The sequence below is a fragment of the Rhodamnia argentea genome, chromosome 11 (genome assembly GCF_020921035.1).
Source record: "Rhodamnia argentea isolate NSW1041297 chromosome 11, ASM2092103v1, whole genome shotgun sequence".
In the NCBI taxonomy this organism is placed as follows: domain Eukaryota; kingdom Viridiplantae; phylum Streptophyta; class Magnoliopsida; order Myrtales; family Myrtaceae; genus Rhodamnia; species Rhodamnia argentea.
The window spans coordinates 9,009,678-9,027,280 of record NC_063160.1 but is presented as its reverse complement, the minus strand read 5'-3'; the positions used below and the strand labels follow the sequence as shown (position 1 = coordinate 9,027,280).

At 39.6% G+C, this 17,603-nt stretch overlaps 1 long non-coding RNA gene across 1 annotated transcript in view; it reads left to right on the top strand.

The window, feature by feature from the left end:
* The first annotated feature begins 1,456 nt into the window (after positions 1-1,456).
* The window catches only part of LOC125312835, a 31,684-nt gene continuing 15,537 nt past the window's right edge, over positions 1,457-17,603 (top strand). The window contains exons 1-4 of the long non-coding RNA XR_007196891.1: positions 1,457-1,621; positions 3,436-3,440; positions 10,270-10,272; positions 16,078-16,084. This is a non-coding gene — a long non-coding RNA (uncharacterized LOC125312835). The remainder of the gene's footprint in view (positions 1,622-3,435; positions 3,441-10,269; positions 10,273-16,077; positions 16,085-17,603) is intronic.

Here is a 17,603-nt window from a genome sequence, read left to right as displayed (position 1 = left end):
TTACAAGTGAGAATAGCTTTTGATATGTTGGTGCTTAGATTTTTGAAGTTTTCCATAAAGATAAATAATCTTTACTATAGGTCGAATTTTTAATTCATATACTCTAACTACTGAGTTAAGTAGGTCATTTATCATCACAATGAGAAACAAAACGAACTCATTCATCCCATCGATGAATTATCAATCAAATGTTACTCCTAATCAACACGAATCAAACTAGAAGATATATGTTGAATAATGTAATATTCATCTTGATAAGAAATTATCCACATAATATGATAAAATACGTGTCCGAGCGCAAGGGTATAGCTCGGTTAGGTAGAGCACCTCGTTCATACAAGTGGCGATGTTTTCCAAAGGAATGACATCATGGAATCAAAAGAATTTATCTTATTAAGAAATTCATGTCTTACTCCATAAGGTTTAGTGAATAAAACAAGAGAACAGTGGCCTGACAAAAGGCCCTTAGTTCGATTCAGGAGCCCATTTCAATTAAGCACTAAATAGAACCCATCCTTGATTTGAGATATTGATAAGGGCATTATATTCATCCTCTGTTAGATTTCATAAATTTTACCGTGAGGTTGCGAAGTTGGATGATACATAACAATAATTGAGTTGACTTGACAAGCCATATGGAAATTCGGAAGATGAACAAATAGATTTTCAGGCATATCTGAGTAGACTTTCTATTAGCAATGGAGTTTTGGTTAATAGAATTTAATAATCCTTCCTTCTTAGAGGAAATATTTGGTAATCCTTCCTTGCCAACTCATCTATAAGCCACTCTACTAATTGACCGACATGTGTCATATGGGACCCATATTCCAAATTTTTAAGAATTTCTTTTTTCACTCACCTTTTCTTTTCCCTAAATACCCCTCACTTTCTTCTTCCCCTCTTGTGTGAGCCCTCTCCGTCTCCCTCGCCATTCGTGATCTTGGCAGCTCAGCCCACAACTCCCTCGTTGCTCGCGATCTCGGCCGCTTAGCCCGCGGCTCCCTCACCGCTAGCCACAAATGGGCATGAGGTTGCTTCAGCCATGATGAGCGGAGATCTCGAATGCGAAGCTTGCCCTCCACTAGACCAAGACCCTTGCCTCTGCCTTTGCCTCACCGCCCGTGATCTCTATGGCTCAGCCCGTGGCTCCCTTGCCGTCATCTTGATGGCTAAATCTTGCCGTTTTGAGTTAACCATGTCCGGCATCCGATAGATGCGATGGATTTTGCTAATATAAAACACAGCGAAAATCCTGGGGAAATAAAACATAGCGGCGAGGATGTGAAGAATTTAGCATGGAGCCCAAACTCATAGGATATTGAAACTCATGAACCGGGACATATGCATAGTGATGACAATCCATGGGAACAAAGCTAATCTCGGGGCCATAGGGGGACTAAAGAAAACACGTGGGCCAATGGGGTTAACTTATCATGTTGGAACTAGTGGGGAAGCGATTCTAATCAGCAGAATAGTGGTAATTCCGAGAACGATGAGAAATGGGCCTAAAGAGCCCTTAACTCTTGAGACTGGATTGCTGAAAAGTCAAGGTAGTTCGGTTCCAATCCCGATGGTATGGACTATGGCCATATAAGAGAAGATAGAGCTTCAAAAGATGGAAGTGTAAGGTTTTCCTAATAGTGGCTTATATTAATTGAGATTATAATTTATCATTTTACGGAATTAATTTACCCTTTATGGGATTAGTCTAATAAGGTAAGATATAAAGATTTTTAAGCAGTCTAATATGGGCCTAGCATTGTGTAGGCCGAGTTAAGCCCGGCACGTGATGAGAGAGGCCCGGCTGGAAACTTTATAAATAACGCTCAAGTCCCTCCTCTAGCCCTAACGAATTCATAGCAACCTCACATAAGACATGTATACGGATTGGCGTCATTAAGGGGCTATCTTATTAAGCTAGGGATATAGAGGGTAATAGAGGAGAATATGTTCGGTTTAGATCGTTGCTATTCCGCATCAAGAACGATGAATTCCAACTCGAGTGCACAAATTCCTTTAAATTATTACTGTGCTTTTAGATTCTAGCTATGTTGATCTTGAGATTGCTGTAATAAGGTCTTTAGTGGCTTACATGTGGTATCGAAACTTTCCACCGTCTATATTTAGAACTTTCGAGTTTTGCCAGTTTTCGAAAATTATGTTTGATGAAATTTGATTTTGATCACATATTTGGGTTTGTCTCATCAATATGAGTGTTTCGAGTGGTGGTACGCTTCCGGTGGATGTCGCATGCGCCTCTATGCGCGGTCTAGAGCGGCGATGGAGCCAGCTCGTGGATCCACACTTGGAGCAAAGCAAGAAACCACCGTTCATGCGCGCCCACATGACCCATGCGTGGCATGATGATTTCATCCTAATGTTATCATCTACCGTCAAAGGGGGTGGCCGCCACTTGGGAGGCCGCCACACGGCTCCACCTTTGGCCGTTGTTGCTCATGCGAGGCCACCACGTGGCAGCTAACTTCACTCATGTTGTCGGTGAGCCACCGACTCCGAGTTTTGGGTTTGATCATTGACCGGGTTACTCGAACCGATTTTGCTCTTGATCGGGTTACCCGACCCGATAATTGGGTTGACCGGGTTACTCGACCCGCTAATCGGGTTGACCCGACCGGGGTCCGGTTCAAATCAAGCATGGGCACGTGCTATTCACGTGTCACACGTGTAGTACATGTGCCGAAGCTTCAATCGGTGTGTGTCGGCGTGTCCAATCTCCGATTTGGGAGATCTTGGTATCATCGTTGTTACCAAAATTTTGTTTTTTTAGCATAAAATGAAAATTAGTCATAATTCTCACAAAAAATAATTTTCTCATGCATTGCATATCTCATTTTTTTTTGTCAATCATGCATTTAGGCCAAAGGTAGAGCAATTGAGCTTAATTTGACGAGCAACTGGGCCAAACTTAGGCTAAAAATTTCGACTAAGGCATAGAGGGTATGCCGAATTCCATACAAGCCAATTGGGCCTATCTGGAGCTCAAATCAGTCCACTTAAATAATTAAGGCTTTTAATTAAATGTCTATTATTTTGAGAAAGCCTTAATTCGAGCCTGGAAATGTGCGAATGAGCCCACAAGAACACAAATTTGGCCAAGCCTATTGCACATATTAGATAGCTGAAAATTGCAATAAATTAATGCCAAGTTCAAAAAATGTTAGATAATTAAGCAAGTTTATTTGAATATATCTCTTGGGCTCTGGATTAGGAAAATAACAGATTTTGCTCTTAAAGAAACCCCAAATCTAAGCCTATATAAGCATAACCTTGCTCACGGTTTTGAGGGGGCCAACTTATTGTAACACACGGCCGAAAGAGGGAAGTCTTCTTCTCTTTACGTTTTTTACTTTGTGTGCGGGTTCAAGGCCACTTTTATTGAATATACAGCAGAAGCTTGGAGGCCAATTCATTGAGGATGGGTGGCCATTGAGAGAATCTCTCTCTTTTGGGATCTAGATGGAAGACTCACATGAAGAAAGTGGATGCTATTGAAGTAATAAATCAAAAGGCAAAAAAAAATCAGAATGGTCACAACGCAGAATTTTTTACAAATCATGAAGATAGTACAAGCAAACTATCCGCGAGTTGAACATTTGGAGATCTTTTTCCATTTATCATGTAGATCAAGTTGTTTTCTTTTACTGATTTGTTATTGTGTAAATCATATCATTATCTTTCATTTCCACCATAGTTATAGGTGACAATACCCCTATTTATACTGTACAAAGTATCAATGAAAAATTATGCTTCAACGACTCAATTTCTTGTTTTCTTCATGGTATCAAAGCCATGCAAGGCACATTGATCTTTTCTTCTTGCAAAAAAAAAAAAAAAAAAAAAACTCGATACAATCATGTCGAGATTTCCATTTCCTTCAAACATTAATGCGGCAAATTTGGTCATGTTGAAACTCAATGAAAACAACTTTTTACTTTGGGAGACACAAGAATTATCTCCGATTGAAAGTCAAGGCCTACTTGGTTTCCTTATAGGAGAGATAAAGGCACCACCGCAGACTCGGGCATCATGGAACTGAAGTCAATAATCCATACTATGCATCATGGGTGCGTAGTGATCATCTTGTGAAGTCTTGGATTGTGGGCACACTCTCGAAAGATGTTCTCGGACATGCCATTGGCCTCCAAACAACATCAGAAGTGTGGAGAACTCTCATCGATTACTCCAAACAAAGCTCGGTGACTTGTGAACTTGACCTTCTTAGACAACTCCAACACATTAGGAAAGAAAATAAGCCTTTGTCTGTTTATCTTCACGAACTTAAATCCATTTGCGATCAATTGCATTCCATTGGTAAATTAGTGTCGGATGCTAATAAAGTCTTCAGATTACTTGAAGGACTTGATGATAGTTATGAGTCGTTTAAAATGACTATGCTCGGGCCTCCTCTTCTATCTCATGCTGAAATGGTTGCACAACTTCAAAGTTATGAGTTACGAAACAAACGCACCCAAATCATGCTCCTGAATATTTCAATGGCGTTTATCTCATATCAACGTAACAGTGGCTACAAAAATAGCCCCGGAGGAAGGGTTAGAGGACCCACAATTAATTTTAGGGGTCGTGGCTTTTCTCAAATGAACCAGAATGGTCGGCATTTTTTAGGAAAATATTATGCTTCTCAGCAATCCAAAGTTGCTGGTACTTCACCAAAGTCAAACTTTGGAGTGTCAGATCTCATATGTCAAATTTGTAAGAAGAAGGGGCATGATGCATTAAATTGCTGGTATCGTTTCGACAACAGTTATCAGAGTGGTGATATACCTCATGGCCTGGCAGCTCTCCATATCTCAAACTCAAAAGACGAAGAATGGCATCCGGACACAAGTGCTAATACTCAAATGACAGATAATCCAGGTAATCTTGTGAATGTAGTCCTTTACCATGGCCATGATAATGTGATAGTTGGAAATGGTGCATCAATGCCGATAACTCATGTTGGGATTGGTCAATTTGGTAATGAGACCGGTCGGTTTTCACTTAATAATGTTCTAGTTGTTCCTAAAAAGAAAAATTTATTATCCGCCTCTCAATTGACGAGAGATTATCCTTGCTATTTTGAGTTTGATGCCTTTGGTTTTTCTATCAAGGACTCCAGGACACACCAGATACTGGCGACAGGAACTAATCATCAAGGATTATATACAAATAAGGATCTGCAACCTATGTCATTCTTTTCTCGGAGAAAGAAGGTTGTCGATAAACTCACTTGGCATTGACAATTGGGCCATCCAAATAGTCGTATTTTATAGCTTTTACGATCTAATGATTTGATTTCAGTAAATAAATCAATTGGTACTTTATGTACAAGTTATCAGATTAGTAAAAGTTCAAGATTTCCATTTTCTTTATTTGATTATCGATGTACTCATCCATTGGGGAAAATACACTGTGATATTTAGGGACCAAGCCCAATTTCTTCTATGTAAAATTTTCGATATTACGTGGTATTTATTGATGATTTCTCTCGATATTGTTGGCTGTATCCATTGAAGTGAAAGTAAGATTTCCTTGGGATTTTCCTATCTTTCAGAAATTGGTTGAGAATCAGCTTGACAGGAAAATTAAAATTTTCCAATCTGATGGAGAAGGTGAATTCACGAGCAATAATTTTCTTACACATCTTCGTGAATGCGGAATACAACACCAACTTTCTTGTCCAGGTACACCCGAGCAAAACAATATTGCTGAGAGAAAACATCGACACATTGTTGAATTGGGGTTTGCTACATTATTTGAGGCATCTATACCGCTTAACTATTGGGTGGAAACATTTACAACAACAAATTGTTTGATATTACGTGGTATTTATTGACGATTTCTCTCAATATTGTTGGTCGTATCCATTGAAGTGAAAGTAAGATTTCCTTGGGATTTTCCTATCTTTTCAGAAATTGGTTGAGAATCAGCTTAATAAGAAAATTAAAATTTTCCAATCTAATGGAGAAGGTGAATTCACGAGCAATAATTTTCTTACACATCTTCGTGAACGCGGAATACAACACCAACTTTCTTGTCCAGGTACACCCGATTAAAACGATATTGCTGAGAGAAAACATCGACACATTATTGAATTGGGGTTTGCTACATTATTTGAGGCATCTATACCGCTTAACTATTGGGTGGAAACATTTACAACAACAAATTATTTGATAAATCGGCTTCCTTCAACTGCTCCGGGCAACGGAAGTCCATGCTCGATCTTATTCAAGAAGGATCCCGATTATTCATTGCTTCGAGTGTTTGGTTCTCATTGTTATCCATACTTAAGCAACTATGCGATGAACAAATTTGACAAGCACTCTTTACTGTGTGTATTTTTGGGATACATCGAAAAGCATAAAGGATATCGCTGCCTTCATCAATCTATTGGTCGCATTTATATAGCTTGACATGTTATTTTTGATGAGCATTACTTTCCTTTTGCCTCTTCTTCTTAGGTTCCCGCTATGACCGAGGGGGAGATATTGCAATGGAGTTCAACTCTAAGTCCACCACAAACAAAAGCCTCTGGTGATCATTCGACTATGCCCATATCCAACCTATATGTTGGTCAAAATGGTTACTCATCAACAAATCTTGACTCTCCCAATGAACGTGCACGTCTATTTTTCGAGATAGAACCAAACTCAAATAGTTCATCAAATCATGTGCAACAACTGGCGGAGAGCGACTTTGTCGTTCGGACTCAGCTCGAAGCTTCCACATCTTCAGTGCATTCGATGGTTACACATTCAAAGGTCGGGATCTCGAAGTCAAACCCCACGTATGCCAATATAGCAAGATCATCTATCCCTCCGGAGCTACGCACCGTCCATTCATCCTTAAAACACCCGGTTGGATAGTTGCTATGCTTGAGGAGTGGATGCTCTTAGAATTAACAAAACATGAGAACTTGTTCCTTGTCATCCCTCAATGAATGTGGTTGGATGTAAATGGGTGTACAAGGCAAAGCTACATGTAGGTGGTTCCCTTGATCGATTGAAAGCCCGACTTGTGGCAAAAGGATTTCATCAAGAGGAGGGTGTTGATTTCATGGAAACCTTTAGTCCGATGTCAAACAAGCCACTATTCACCTTGTCTTGTCTGTTGCTATTTTTCAGAATTGGGATATTTGCCAATTAGATGTCAAGAACGCCTTTCTATACGGCGACCTCGATATTCCTATCTATATGGAACAACCACTTGGCTTTCGAGATTCAACTCATCCCGATCACATTTGCTAATTCAAGCATGCACTTTACAGCATCAAACAAGCTCCTAGGGCATGGTTCGACAAGTTTAGTGATTTTCTTATGGAGTATGGATTTTTTTGCAGTAGTGCCGATCCATCATTATTTGTCTATCGTCATGACGGTTATATTATTATTCTATTACTCTACGTGGATGATATAATTCTCACTGGTGATTCCTCGAAATTATTGAACCATTTTGTGCAGGCACTTGGTCAAGTATCTTCCATGAAAGACCTTGAGGCTCTTCATTATTTTTTGAGCATTGAGGTCAATCAATCCACCGATGGACTCTTTATCTTACAACAAAAATATTCCCTGGATCTTTTGAATCGAGCATCAATGGTGCAATGTAAACCGATTGCTACTCCGATAGCTATCAAGTAGCCACCACTAAAAAATGGTGATAAACCCTATGCTGATCCATCCCATTTTCAAAGCATTGTTGGCGCTCTTCAATATCTTACTCTCACCCGTCCGAATCTCTCACTTGCGATCAACATGGTATGCCAACATATACATGCTCCAATTGTTGCTCACTATCTGTCACGACCTGAACCCTACAAGCTCGCCAACATCCTCTCTCGCCACACTTATGTACGGTTCTCCGGGATCCAAAGGCCAACAAATACGAACTCAACATATATAACATGCACATGCGGAAGCAGAAATCAACCTCGTGTAAGAACAAACAAGAACACGATGAATTGGGGCGGTAAAAACAAACTTATATACATATACATATATCCTTTATACAAGTCAAACCCAAAGCTTCAGAGGCCACCGTACAAGCCTATGACCACCTATAACAAAAAGATCTAGTGGATGAAGCCTAGCATTCCTCTAAAATAAAAACACTCAACGAAAGTCAAGAGGCCAACTACACTAGGCCCCATCCTCGCTATCATCGGTCTCGGGCCCTAAAGCTTCCTCCATCTCCTCATCAATCTCGGGTGGTAGCTCCACATCTAATGGCTTGACGATCTCCCCATCCTCTTCCGGCACCGGGTCCTCCGGGTCGAACTCTAAGCCTATAGGACCAGCAACGTGGTGGGTTCACCACCACGCCGTCCGGAGGGGCAGCCCGAGTGGGGTCCCACTCCCCAACTCGATCATAGGGGATATCAAAACCCCTCAAAGGTCCCGCTAGCATGTCCCCATGGTGGTACGTCTACGCTAAGTAAGTGTGGGGCTTCCAATAAAGCTCTCCTACGTCCACCCGGATAGTGGTAGCGTGCATATAATAAACCTTATCATCCCCAACCGGATACTCAGTAAATATCGTCTCCATGTCTCGGGGGATTCCAAATCTCCGAGGCGGGTCATTGTCAAGGCGGAGGGTATGAAAAAGATGACCCACGACAGGGTGAGAATAAATCTCAGTAAGAAAGTCCCTAATCCTATATTAGGGTGCTATAGTGCCTTCGGACACATCTTAGGTGAGCAGTTCCCAACAAATTCTTCCTCGATCAATAATTCACAGAATAAATTCCAGAATAAACGTCATTCTTTCTCCCAACTTGCTACACCTTAATAAAAATTTCACGTTACTCAGAAGCCCGTGTTTAACGCATCACGCTATGATATAAATGGACAGACCCCGGGTAATAACGACTTAGGCCATTATATAGTCCGGACTTGCGTAATAACGCCTCGGGTCGATATAACTCGCGTAATAACGCCTCAAGTTATTATCCCGCGTTTAACGCCTCGGGGTAAAATAATAACAGAGCCCCGCGTCATAATGCCTCGGGGTAAAATATGGTCTTATAAATATAAATCCCGCGTAATAATGCTTTAGGGTGAAATTGCACACTCACACTTGATTATTCTTCATAAAGACCATATAATGCTAATAATCCCTCGATCGCTCATCCGATACCACATGATCACATAAAACCTCCCGATCGATCAATCTTCACCACACGATCTTGCTAAATTTTCCGATTAGCAGATCGAGACCACACGATCTCACTAATTTTCTCTGATAAAAGATTGGGACCACACGATCTTTCTAATTTTTCCCAACCGGTCAATCGAGACCACTCGATTTAATTATACTGAAGAATTATTCAATCGGGACCACGTAATTCACTCATGTTAGATAAATAATCAATCGGGACCGCCCGATTAAATCACACTCAAACTATCGGCCAATCGGAATCACATGATCACTTTATGCTACCGCAATAATTAATCTACGCCATACGATTAAAATTATGCTAACGTAGCAATTAATATATACCGTACGATTAAAATTATACTAATGTACAATTAATACATACCACACAATTAAATGATACTAATGTAGCAATTTTCCGGGACCATACGATTTAATTACACTAACGTACAATTAATCTCCACCACATGATTAAAGCATCAAAAGCAACAATTAATCCTAGCCGTTCGATCAAAGTGTCGTAAAGCAAGATTCAATCATAGCCGTGCGATTATTCTAAATAAAGCTACTTTCAATCTTGGCCACCCAAATTCAATCATGGTATACTATTCACCTCAAGAGCACAAATTTCTCTCTCGCCCTTCTCTCTCCATTTTCGGCCAACTCAATCTCATAGAGCAAACCGACAATTTGTTTTTCTTCCAATCCTTCTCAAATCTACATCCTTTAGCATCCTAGCAACCTAATCCAAGTTTAGAAACTACTTACCTCAAAATCTAGCAAATTTCTTTGGTGAAAAGTTGAGAGAAAATTTGATCCAAGCGGCGGCTCCAGCAATCCTCTCTCCGCTAGGGAGGTTCCACGGCAATCCGGCGGTAGCTCGGCTTCAGTGGTGGCTAGCTTTGGTGATTCAAGGGCGGTCGGTGATGGCTTGGTAAAATTCTCGCGGTGATGGTGGTGGTGAAGGGTGTTCGGCCAAAGAGAGAGAGGGAGTGTAGTGAGAGAAAGTGAAGACCAATTATGAGGATGAAGATGAAAAAATTGAAGATAATAGGTTAGGATAATTTTTGGTAGATATTTTGGTCTTGCAAAATGAAGAGAGTGAGTCTTGTGGGGTCCACCAATAATGCACTTCAATTTTTGCTCTTGAATGCAAGAAGGGCAATTTGGTAATTTTCTTTACCAAAGACTAGTCAAATTTCGGCCAAGGGGGTGAATGACCAAAATACCCTTTGGCCAAAGTGAAGAAATGGATATTTTCCAAGGGCAAATGGGTCATTTCCCATTTCCAGTCCTAATTTTATTTTTTCCGAACCCTTTGGGGCAAACAACGAAGTAATCATGCTCAGCTTGAGGTAACGTCCAAAATTTAATTATTGAAACCTCTAAAAGTCCAACGTCTAATTTCGAAGTTTGATTTGCGATCAATCTCAATCAATTGAAATTTCAGCGTATCTCAAACTAACGGGCGGTTTTTAGGAGTTACGCGTATCGACCCGTGATTAATATCACGTTTAGGAATTACTCGAGCCATGGCGACTTTGGTTGTCATTTAATTGTGAGGGTCAATCACTAGTCCCGATGGACACGATCGTTAGAAAATAATTTAGGGACGTTCGGAACCCACACGAGGTCAAACGGAATCATTCGTGATCCAAACGTAGGGTATTACCCAAATTGTTCCTTAACCATTCTAGGATTGGCCTATATTAGTCCAAAATATTCCCTTGACAATTTTCATGGCCAAAGAGTCAATCCAAGATCAAGTTCTTAGGTCCACGTACTTGATTTTCCTAGCTAGCCATTCCCATTTGGTTAGTCTGCTCAAGATGGACCAATTCCGAGTGAAATTTAGCTGAAATACATCAATGAGACATTTCGTTCATTCAAAACTTCGAAAGCGAGTCAAAATACAGGATGTCACACTATCGGATGGTAAAACGTATCTTGCGATATATACACTGTACTTTACACCTCAGACTTCGCATTTTTTTCTCGTAGTTCTCTCCATTTATTTGGCTTTGCCGATATAGACCGGGCTGGGTGCAAACTCACCCAATGTTCTACCATCGGTTATTGTACTTTTCTTGGCTCGAATTGTATTTCATGGTGTGCCAAGAAACAAGTTATTGTTGCACGCTCTACAGCTGAAATTGAATATTGGGCTCTTGCTTCCGCAACTGCTGAACTCACTTGGATTTCATACATACTACGTGACATTGGGATCTACTAACGTCAACCTTCATTACTTTTCTCCGATAACATGTCAGCATTACATCTCACAACTAATCCAGTCTCTCGTGCTCGGACAAAGCATATTGAGATCAATTACCATTTTGTCCGGGAAAAGGTTGCTCTTGGTTCTATTGTAACTCGATATGTTCCGTCTTCCTTGCAGGTTGCTGATATTTTCACCATACCATTGACTCGAGATAGATTTTTCGATTTACGAACCAAACTCGGTCTCTGGTCCTCCCCATTGCCCGGTTAGAAGGGGAGAATTGAAGTAATAAATCAAAAGGCAAAAAAATCAGAATGGTCACAATGCAGAATTTTTTACAAATCATGAAGATCATGAAGATAGCACATCAAGCAGACTATCCAAGAGTTGAACATTTGGAGATCTTTTTCTATTTATCATGTAGATCAAGTATTTATCTTTTTCTGATTTTGTTATTGTGTAAATCATATCATTATCTTTTATTTCCACCATAGTTATAGGTGATAATACCCTTATTTATACTGTACAATGTATCAATGAAAAATTATGATTCAGCGACTCAATTTCTTGTTTTCTTCAGACGCCACACTAGAGAGGAAGCCTTCTTTGTCCTCTTTCATCTCTGGACAAGGGGGGGAGGTTACTGGCGAGAAAGAACTCCCTTCACGTGCACGACGAAAGACAAAAGGGGGCATTCGGCAAAAGGACAAGAAAGGGACCACTATCCTTCATTAATATCAGAGAATCTCATCCCTTTATTGTTCTTTCCTCTGTTCAGGTCGTTTCTAGCCGCTGTTCGCTACTGTGACGAGGACGATTGGCTCACTGTTTGGGTGCATTCTAGTTGCTGTTCGGTGCCCCTTTTGCCTCTGTTTAGTGTTGTTTTTCTGCTGATTGGTGCCTAAAACTCGCCGCTTTTTTAGTCCAAAATTTCTGCTGCTTTTCAAGGATAAAACACTTCTGTTTTGGACTTATTTTCCTGCTGTCCAGAGGCAAAAACACCACTGTTTCAGTGTTTTTACTTTTCTGCTTGGTGCAGATTTTTGCCTCACTGATCAGACACGACTCCCTTGCTGTTTTGAGCGCAATATCATCACTGTTCAGCACTGTTTCTAAGGTTGATCGGCCTCGTTTTGTTGCTATTTAAAGAGCTAACCTAACTACTCTTTGTGTTAGATTATTTGAGTGGTTTGGCGATGAATCGAGCCAAAAAAGGTGCAATTTTGGGAGAATTTATAGCTTGCGCGTGTGCTTGAATTTAGCTTGAAAATGTACAACTTCTCAACTATTTGATTGCAAATCAATGCTTATTTGATTGGAAATTAGTATGTGTGTTCTTATATCTCAAGAAACATACACGATTTGCAATTAAAAGTGGAGAAGGTTCAAGCCTTTTACCAATTTCTGCTAGAACCAAAAAATTGGATTCCTTGGTATAAAATTCTGACTTTTCTGAGTAAGATTAATTTGATCACAAAATTGGATGAATTTGATTGAATTTTCTACGAATTGATGGGCTTGTTTGGAAAATATCTTTTCTCAAAAACTGTTCACCATTTTTAGATCAAATTAGTTAAATCGGAAAGGTAAGAATTTTTGTGAAACAAAAATCTAATTTTTGGCATGTACCCCCTCTTGGACGAATTTGATGTGCTAATGGATGAGCCTTGCTTTGAACTTTACCCCTTGATTGGTTGAGTTGCTTTCTCTAACGATTTTTTGATGTCATGGATAATGATTGAGCTAAATTAGACTTTATCTAATTCTTGAAAACCTCTTAGTTGGATGATAAATTTATAATGGATAAACTTTTGATCTCAATAATTATCTCTGGCATGTGAGTTTGGTTGGAATACTTGTTTTGTGGATTTATGGATGATAGCCGATGCTATGGATGATATTTGATTGAATTGAACTTTTTGCTCTGAATCCTATCTTGTGTTGGTTGAATTGTTCTATCTCATGATTATTTGATGCCATGCTGTAGATAAGGATTTGTGCTTAATGAGATAATATCTAATTTTTGATAATCATCCGAATTGGATAACATCTAACTTGTGGATAATCTTTTTGCTCTGGATGATCATATCATATTCATTGAATTGGTTGAATCGTTTTATCTCTTATGGATAGTTGATGTTATGGATAAGCTTGGGTGGATTTGATAATTATCCAAAATTTTGAGAATTATTTGAATTAATTTGCAAAATATTAAGAATAATTTTCTCAAGTTAAATCAAATTTTGGACAAGGAAAGGTGAACCCCACTCTCATATTTTCGGCCACCCCTCCAATTTTTTTCGAAAATTCAAATTGAATTGGTTCATTTTTACTTCTTGTCCGGTCTCGTTTGTTTATTTTATTTTTGCTACAAAGTTTGCACATATATAAACAAACATGCTCATAATATATGCTCCCATGTGCCTTATCTTGTCGGAAAATAAATTATATGCCTTAGCCATGATCTTATGGAATGAGATTATAATTTAGTATAGAATTTTTGTATTCCGCCCCTTTGGAAAAAGAGATGATGTTATTCTATACATCTATCCGCATACCGGCTCGAATCTTCGAGGATGTAACGGATAAAATTCTTCTCTAGCCCAAATCTTTGCGAATGAGCGAATTTATCTAAAAATTCGAAATTAAAAAGTATATTATGGGTATTTTTCTTCAAACTTTTGGTTGCTTTATTTTGCCAAGAAAACACAAAAAAATCAAATCTTTTTTCGCATATCATATGGTCCCATATCATATTTTTCCAATTAATCATCAAGCTCACATTAATCAATCAAAAAGGATTTTTCAAGAAATTGGTACCAAAGGGCAATTTTTTTCAAATTAATGTAATCAAGTCCCCAGACTCACTTTCTCCGGTTCGCAGAAATAAAATAGTCCTCCCGCTATTTTATATAGGTTTATAATCGACCTATCGTAAACGATTAGTGGCGGCTCCAATTTAATATATTTTTCATGAAATTAAACATAAGTTGCGATTTCGTAGGGCTTGGGAGAGCCCGAATTAGGTTAGTTAATTTAATTAACCTGATAATCCGTTAACCTAAGATTTTCGAACTTTAGGTCGCGACAGCTTGGTGACTTCGCTGGGGAATTTTTTTTTTAATTTTTTTGAAAAAATAAATGGTGCATCTATTGTCCAATTTTCTAAAAATTAAAATTGATTTTTTAAAAAATATAATAAACCCTTAAATTTTAGGAAAAATGAAATTTGCTTGTGGACTTAGGTCATTGATTTTCATGATTTATCCTTCGATTGATTGATTGTGAATTGTGGTGCATTTCTTGGATCAATTGATTGGAATATCCCTTGAATTCTAGGTTAATTTTCATGGATGATATCCGTGAATTGCTCTTGACCTATGATCATTTTTACAGGTTTATTTAATTTTTGGCTTTGCATTTTATTGCTTTACTTTATTGTAAAATGCCATGTTTGAGTGCATTATACCTGTTATGCATGATTCATGACATTGCATCAGACCTAAAATGTTAGATGAACCTAGGATGGTGTCTAGAAAATTTTTTGTCTAGCCTCGGGATGGATAAATGGATGACCGTGCCCTCGACCCCAACTATGTTAAGAATTCCCCACTCTGGCCTGAATCTGCGAGCATGAGAGGATTTCTTGACATCCCCTAAGCTCAAGAGGTGTTGAATACGACTTAGATTGATAAGTATGATTCGCCCTCGAAAGCTCTAAAAACTTGGCTAATAATGCATGCATGAACATTATTCTTCTTGTCTCTACCTTCTAGTCTTTGTTCTAATACATGTACTTGTCACATGCTTATTTTTGAGTCAGTCCATGGCAAATTAGGTTTTTCCTTATGATCTTGTCAAGTCATATCTTTTTACTTATATCTTTACATTCCTAGATCTCTTGTTTAGGAATTTTTTTTTGGATTTCAAGGTTGTAGTGTCTTTATTACTTTTTTCAGTCAATAAACCAGTTCTGATTTTTATTCTGACCTCGTTTATTTGCTCGAATTTTTAGACCATTTTTGAATTAGTTCTAACTCCCATTCATAAAATGAAAAATGTTGAAAGGATCTTAAAATTTCACGTCAAAAAATTTTGTGGCAATCCGATATGTTTTCCATTTACTATGGAATTAATAGCCGAGATGGAGCAGGCTGGAATTTCGCATGTTTTATGACTCCAGAACCACTTCGCCTTTTATCACTAGTAAAAGAGCTCCTTTACTAAATCATGAAACATGAAAGTTGTAGATCAGCCCTTCAACTGATAGGCTGAAAAATTTTGAACTTTAATTCACATTTTTTAGGGCTCCTTCGTCCTTTCAATTAGAGCCGGACAGAGCAGTTTTCTGGACGAAATTCCTTCAAAGATACATTAAAATGTATTGATCCATACATATCCAACTTTGAGTCAAAACATGAAAGTTCTGTATCATCCTTCGGACTACAAGCCCGTAAAATTTTATATCATGCCGCCTACTTTGTGATTTTTGACAAAATTTTTTCCAAAATCCGACAAAACTGGAATTTCCTAGGTCAGGGTCATGGGTCAAGTTGAGTAGTGTTTATGAGTCTAGTCTAGCCATGGATCGACTCAACGTTTCTTACATGCCATACTCACCATAAGATCATCTTTTGCAGGTAATTTACCATGGATCCTCTGCACATTACTTGATCGGCAGCAAGGAGAATGGTCGACAAAGCCGAAATCAATGCCGCCGTCCGAGATCCCTTGAAGGAACAGCTCGATGCTCTAAGCGAGCGATTCTAAGGGATGATGTCATGAAAGATGGAGCAGATGATGGTCAACATTGCAGCCAAGAAAAACCGTCTAGCTCAAACACTTTGCCAGTCATTTCCACTCTAATTCCTCCGGCAGACAACTCCGGCAAAGCCCCAAAAGGTATTCCCTATCGGACTATGCTGCTAGAAGAAGTGATCATTACGGGCGTGAGCTCGAGCACACCGCCCTTGGTCTCGGTTCTCCAAGCCAGCCCCGTGGCTATGAGACTAAATGATGAAACGGCCAAGCTGTTGGCCTAGATGGAACAAAGGATACAAGAGGTGGAAGGGACACACAACATACCCGAGATTGATCTATCCGCCTTTTTGAAGGTCGAGGTGCTACAGAAATTTAAGATGCCCAATTTTGAGAAGTACGATGGCACTTCTAATCTAGTTTAGCATGTCCAGATGTACCAGACCAGAATGAATAAATACGCAACTAATGGCCCCTCGATGGTTCAGGACTTTCCAGGCCGCCTAAAGGATGTAGCCATGAGATGGTATACTGACTACAAAGTCTACTGCATGGAGGTTTGGGAGAAGGCGGCCAATGCGTTTGTTAAACATTTCAGCTTTAACCTCGACGTTGTTACCACTAGGGAGGATTTGGAATAGGTGGAAATGAAGAAGGATGAAATGGTTAAGCAAGACGCCACCGGATGGAGGAACGTTGCATCTCAAATGAAACCGGTTCCTTCCGAGCGAGAGCTCATGAGGTTATTTGTCTCCACCCTCCCCTAGATAATGCGATCACCAATCCTTGGGACTGCAGCAATGTCATTCAGTTACCTCATTGCAATGGCTGAAAATGTGGAAAGCGGCCTGAAGAAAGAATGGTATGGAGATACCGGTGCTAGTGCTAAACGGTTCACAGTGAGAAAAGGAAAAGAATCTGCTCCACAAGTGAATGTCACTTACACTCAGAAGTCTTAGGTCCAAGCGCCCAAGGTTCAAGCCCCTAATCAGCAATAGGAAAATTTCAGTGCTTAAGGACAAAGAGGATACAAGCGCAATCGGCGGTTTACTCCATTACCCGGTACTCCCTCTCGGTTCTTGGTCGTTCTACGCAAGGACTTATTGTTAGTAGAGCCCATGCGGCTGAATCATGCAACTTTTGCGAGGTACAACTTGACTAAGAAATGTGAATACCATCGAGATGAACCCGGGCATGACACGGATGGTTGTTATGTGCTCAAGAACTGCATCTAAGACCCGCTCGACTCCGGAGCATTTTCGTTTCAAGATAATTATCAGCCTAATGTTCAGAACAATCCTTTGCCAAATCACTCATGCAAGGTTAACACCGTATTTGATTCCGAAGCCGGGTAGATAGATTGTTTTAAGGTTCGGATCGTCGACATGTTTGTCGCTTTGGTTAGAGCAAGCTATTACCGGATCGAAGACCACGTGTCGTTCGACTAGCTGAA